The following is a 5867-nucleotide window of genomic DNA, read 5'->3' on the forward strand; positions in this document are numbered from 1 at the left end:
TAATTCATTGTTGATAAATTTCTTTTAATTCAATTTAAAGCCACAATTAAGACCACTATAAACAGAAAATTTTCTCTTTGATTTGCTAAACGGTAGAATAAAAATTCTGAAACGAAATCAAAAACAATTTTGTTCAATAGCAGGATTAAACCCCGAAACAAAATTATATCATTAAATCAAATTAAAATTTGTTAAACGACGAGAATAAATCCCAAAATAGAATTAGTTGATTACGTTTTTGTTTGGAAACAAAACAATATCGAATAAAATCTTGTTCAACGGCGGGAATAAATCCCGAAACAGATTTTATTTAATTCAATTCAAATTTGGAAACAAAATAAAATCAAATAAAATCTTGTTAAACGATGGGAATAAATCTCAAAACAGATTTTATTTAATTTAATTCAAATTTGGAAACAAAATAAAATCAAATAAAATCTTATTAAACGGCAGGAATAAATCCCGAAACAGATATTTAATTATATTCTAATTTGGAAACAAAATAAAATCAAATAAAATCTTGTTAAAGGAATAAATCCCGAAACATGTTTTATTTAATTATATTCTAATTTGGAAACAAAATAAAATCAAATAAAATCTTGTTAAACGGCGGGAATAAATTCTGAAACAGATTTTATTTAATTTAATTTCTCATTTTTGGCAACAAAATTAAAATGTAATAAATCCGTTGAACGGCAGGAATTAATCCCGAAATGAATTTTATTTTACTCGTTTTTGGAAATAAAACAAAATTTAGAATAAAATCATTGAACGGCGAGAATCAATCCCAAAACGGATTTTATTTTACTCGTTTTTGAAAAATAAAACAAAATGTGGAACAAAATTGTTGAACGGTGGGAATCAATCTGGAAACAGATTTTATTTTACTCGTTTTTGGAAATAAAACAAAATTTGGAATAAAATCGTTAAACGGCGGGACTCACTCTAGAAATGGATTTTATTTACCTTTAATTTCCCGTTTGGAAATAGAATTAAAATAATGGAATAAAATCCGTTGAGCGGTGGGAATAAATCCCAAAATGGATTTTATTTACTTTTAATTTTGGAAATAAAATCTAATAAAATCTGTTAAACGGTGGGAAAATCCCGAAACGGATTTTATTAGTTTTAATATTCATTTGAAAATAAAACAAAAATAGAGGAAAAAGAAATCTATTGAAGGAGGGAAGAAACCCGAAACAGATTTATTTAATTTTTAAAAGAAAATAGATTTTTGAAAAAAATATTTTTTTTCTTCGCCTTGGTGTCTCGTTTGTCTCAAATTAGAAAATTGAAAAAAAATCGGATCTGTCTTAAGATTGTTAAACAAAACACATTAGCTAACAAAAAAATTAAATATAAATAAACATATATGAAATAAAATATAAATAAAATTATTTATAATTAATTTATCAAATACGAAAATCAAATAAAACCGTAATAAACAGTTGAAATAAAAGAGAATCGAGATTTTACGAAACGTTGAGGCCTGTGAACAGTTTCCTTAAGACAGATTCTGTCACTCCTACAGTACTTGGAGAAACGTTGGTCGAATGTCTCCCAGGATACAACAACAATAGTGATCAAAGTAGTAGCACCTCTACAAAGATCAACGAACGAACTTTGCCTTTTTCTATCGCCGGAACGTTTGAAACTACGGAAAGGAAAAGGAAGAGTTTTGAAAATGAACAGAATTTTGGTATCAAAATATTGTTGAGGAAATAAACACATATCACACTTTGGTATTTAACCAATATGGGATCTAAACGTTTACTTTTCCTCAACAATATTTCCAAGTAGCTTACTTTGAGCATCAATTTATCATTCATCACTCGACCATTTTGAGCATATGATATACCGTTGTAAAGGTCTCATGGAGAAGAATATGAAACCATAATAATATGATTTAACTTTCCACCTTTACCTATTGAGAATATGCCTCAAAGTTCCCATAAAATGTAATTTTTCCAACAGATATAAAAGAGGAGTGTTATGTTAAATAGCAAACTAGCTTCAAAAAGATAGATGAAGGATAGATATCTCACCATATCAAGATGTTTGGTTGTTGAAAATTGTGATATTTATTACTATTGTTGTCTTGTGTATGCTATGAAGTAAAACATTAATGTTATTTATGAATGTACAATCTTACCCTTATATGTAGTAACCCTTTTTCTTTTCTTTTCTTTTTTTCCTTTGTAATATGGGTTAAATCTATCATCTATGAAGCTTTTACACGTGAATTAAAAAACACACACACACACACACAAATATAAAATATATACTCTAATTTTATTTTAAAAAGTATAGCATTCATGTGAAAATAGTTAACTTGGTTTTCAACTAAATCAAGAGTGGGTTATAGAATACATATCGGCAATTGAGAACTAAAGATATTAATGCTTGTTTATAGAGGAAATCTGGAAAAAAAGAAAAGAAAAGAAAAAATTGATAATGAGTCATGAACGACGACATCTTTTATTAACAACTTGGGGTATTTATAAATGTATCTAATATCGCCTCACAAATGATGAAATTTGAACAATTTTTTTTTCTTTTGTTTGACAACAATGGCAGTAAAAGGAAACAGAAAAAGTTGGAGAAGATGAAGTCCGTAAATAAGGTGTAATTTTTAGTTTTAGATGAAGTCGAAAGCTGTCTTTCCTCTTCTCTTCTACAGTTTAGTGTTTTTTTAATGAAACAACTTGGGACGCCACAGATTTGTGAATCAAAATTCAAATAATTTTTTCTTCAATCTTTGACATTGATTGTCAAATCGATTTGGATCTAAGGTATGTTATTCTACTCATTGATGGGTGTCGATCGACCGTATCGCTTGTTGATTGTCGCTTGGAGCTCACTAGTGAAACTTTTAAAAAAGAACTTAACATCCCAATGACTTAAATGAAAACTTTTGAATAAGTCAGTGACTTAAATGAAAAATTTTGAATAGTTCAGTGACTAAATTGTAACTTTTTTTAGTTAAGTGGCCAAAACGAAAACCTACTCATAGTTTAATGACTAATGGTGTAGTTTACCCATTAATAAGTACAAGTGCTTTTTGTCCAATGTGATACTTGTATTTAGTAATTTGATACCTGAGTTTGATAAATTTTATAATGAGATAAATGTGCTTTTTTGTCAAATGTGATACTTGCAATTGACAAAATTTATAAATTTTGATACTCCAAAATAACGGTATTAACTTTTTATTGTTTAATTTGGGTTTTAACGTTAATTTTGTGAAAAATCATAATTAACTAATAATATCAATAATTAATTTTCAACAAATGAATCCTAAAACTAGGAAAAAAAGATTGTATTTAACAAATTAAACAAATTCACAATTAGTGCTAAATTTATTTTATTAACAAAATTGTACAAGATTTAAACTTAATAATATTAGCAATTATTTTTTATTAAATCAATATCTAAACTTGAATTAAACATTAAAAATTTTCCATCATTATCATTGAATACCAAAATGTATAACTTTTACCAGATATAAATATCACATTACATAAAAACACAAATATTACATTAAAAAATTATTCTTGAATTCAGTAAAAAACAATGCATTATTAAAATAATAATAATAAACAATTTTAAAGCAATGATCCTTTTTCATTTCAATAAAAGAAATGCATTATGTATTAATAATAATTAATAAACTAAATTTCTTAGTTTTAGAAATGAATTTTAAAAAAAGTGTGGTTTTCAAAACCTAGAGTAGATGGAAGCAGCGGTAAGTTTCCTCCACCGGAAAACACAAGTCTTGAGAACTATGTCTCTCTTCTCTTGCTTACATCCTATTTTTACAAGTTACCTACTTTTCACTTTTGCTGCAAATTATTCTTCAAAGATTCTTTTTTTTAAATTGAGCAGTGTATTCTTTTTATTCCATAAACAATTTTAAAAAATTAATATATGTTTTTTTAATATTTTACTAGCAATGTATCAAATATTTTTCTCTTACTAAATTAAGAAGTTATTCAAAAATATTTTTAAAATTTTCAAAAAATATTAAAAAATTATATTTATAAAAACATCAAAGAAAAATTTCAAGCAAAACATAACAAAAATTCAAACCTTTTCATTATAAAAAAAATCATATTTTTGGAAATTAAAAAAAATCATTTTTAACCAATTTTTTAGTGAGGGTTTCAAGCTGTTATATAGAAATAATTAAAATTATTTTGTATTTACGAATTATTAGTTCAATCCAATTTAATTTTTTCAAGTTGAGGGAGTGAGGTAGTTACTAACCTTAGTCTAGGATACCCTTTCTTGCCTTATCATTTTATAATAATAAAAAAATATTTAAATAGGAAGTTGGTGGATTATGGGGATAAGAGGTAAGTGGGAAATTGAATACAATTCTGCTCTTGCGGCAAAAATATATCAAGAAGATTGTGGAGATACGGGGTATCGATCCCCGTACCTCTCGCATGCTAAGCGAGCGCTCTACCATCTGAGCTACATCCCCGACGCTCTCTACCTTCATATTTAGATACAAATCGTTTATTTTATTTTCATGTTTACATGTGATTTTACCCAATCTTATTTGCAAGTTAATGAAATAGCATAACAGTGCATTATTGTAATTTATATTTTTCATGGTTTCACTAATATTTTCTTTTCAACTATTATATTAAAAAACATACTATTAAGTAAATATATGTTTCATTATTGGTTTATCTCAAATAATTATATGGATTACTTTTTCAAATGCAATGATTGTTTAATGTACTTAAAATTTTTTATACTTGCAAAATGCTTAATAATATTTTATTATAGTTAAAATTTTATGTAGATAATTTAAAACACAATTTAAAATTACTTACAAAAATACATGCTCTGTAACATTTTACAAGTATATTGTTTATTTTATTTATAAAAACCATTTTTTTGAAATTAAAGTGAATATTAAAATGAATTTAAATTCACAATTTTGATTGATTTAATTAAAATTATATATAAAAAATAAAAAAGTGAAGGTATATTAAATATATATATATGAATTATTTTCCCCTCGGCCCGAATTTCAGTTAAATAAAATTTTAAAATAATTTTATTTAAATTTAATAATAAAAATATATAGATAATAATATAAAACTATAGATTTTGTTATTTTAATGTTGTAAATTATTTAAAATGAAATTTGTTTTTATCAAAAATTAAATTATTACTTTCTCTTAGTTAAAATGAGGTAAAATAATATATTTACTTGCTTTAGAAAAAGATTATTTATTAATTAATATCATTCGTTATTAAAATTTAATTCTAAACATGAGATCCGCTTTAAATATAACTAAAAAAGGAAATATATTTTAGACAAAAAAAGAGAGAAGATTTTGGAAGCCAAAGAATTAACTTTGAACTACTTTTGTTTCTTCTTTCATATTATATATAATTAGTTTGAATTTCTGTGCGATGCATGGATAGGTTTTTTTTATCTAATCTTTTTTATTTAAGCATCTATAAAATATTTTAAAACCAATATTTAAATGTAAATCAAATTATATGTATGTATCTATGAACTTAAAAGATTAAACAAATCAATATTTTAATATAGTTTTTATACCCGTGCCATGCACAAGTTAACCATGCGTATTATTTAACTTTTTAATAAATTATAATGTGAGAAAAAATTTTTGTAGAATGTACTGTTAATAAAGTTTTAAAAATAGAGAATTTTGTGTTTATTATTTTAATATGAAAATAATATTTTAAGGGTATTATTTCAATTTATGTATCAAACATAAAATTTATTTATAAATAATAAGTTAAATTCTAGAAAATTTCAAAAATATACATTCTAGAAAATTTATAATAAATTTTAAATTTTTAAAAATTATAAATTCTAA

The 5867-nt window shown here is 24.4% G+C and overlaps 1 non-coding gene across 1 annotated transcript; it reads right to left on the reverse strand.

Moving 5' to 3' along the window:
- Window positions 1-4413: 4413 nt before the first annotated feature.
- On the reverse strand, window positions 4414-4486 carry TRNAA-AGC (transfer RNA alanine (anticodon AGC)). Its single transcript has one exon. It is a non-coding gene; the product is annotated as a tRNA-Ala (tRNA).
- Between the last annotated feature and the right edge of the window lie 1381 nt (window positions 4487-5867).

This window comes from Gossypium hirsutum, chromosome D03 (assembly GCF_007990345.1).
Source record: "Gossypium hirsutum isolate 1008001.06 chromosome D03, Gossypium_hirsutum_v2.1, whole genome shotgun sequence".
Taxonomy (NCBI): Eukaryota; Viridiplantae; Streptophyta; class Magnoliopsida; order Malvales; family Malvaceae; genus Gossypium; species Gossypium hirsutum.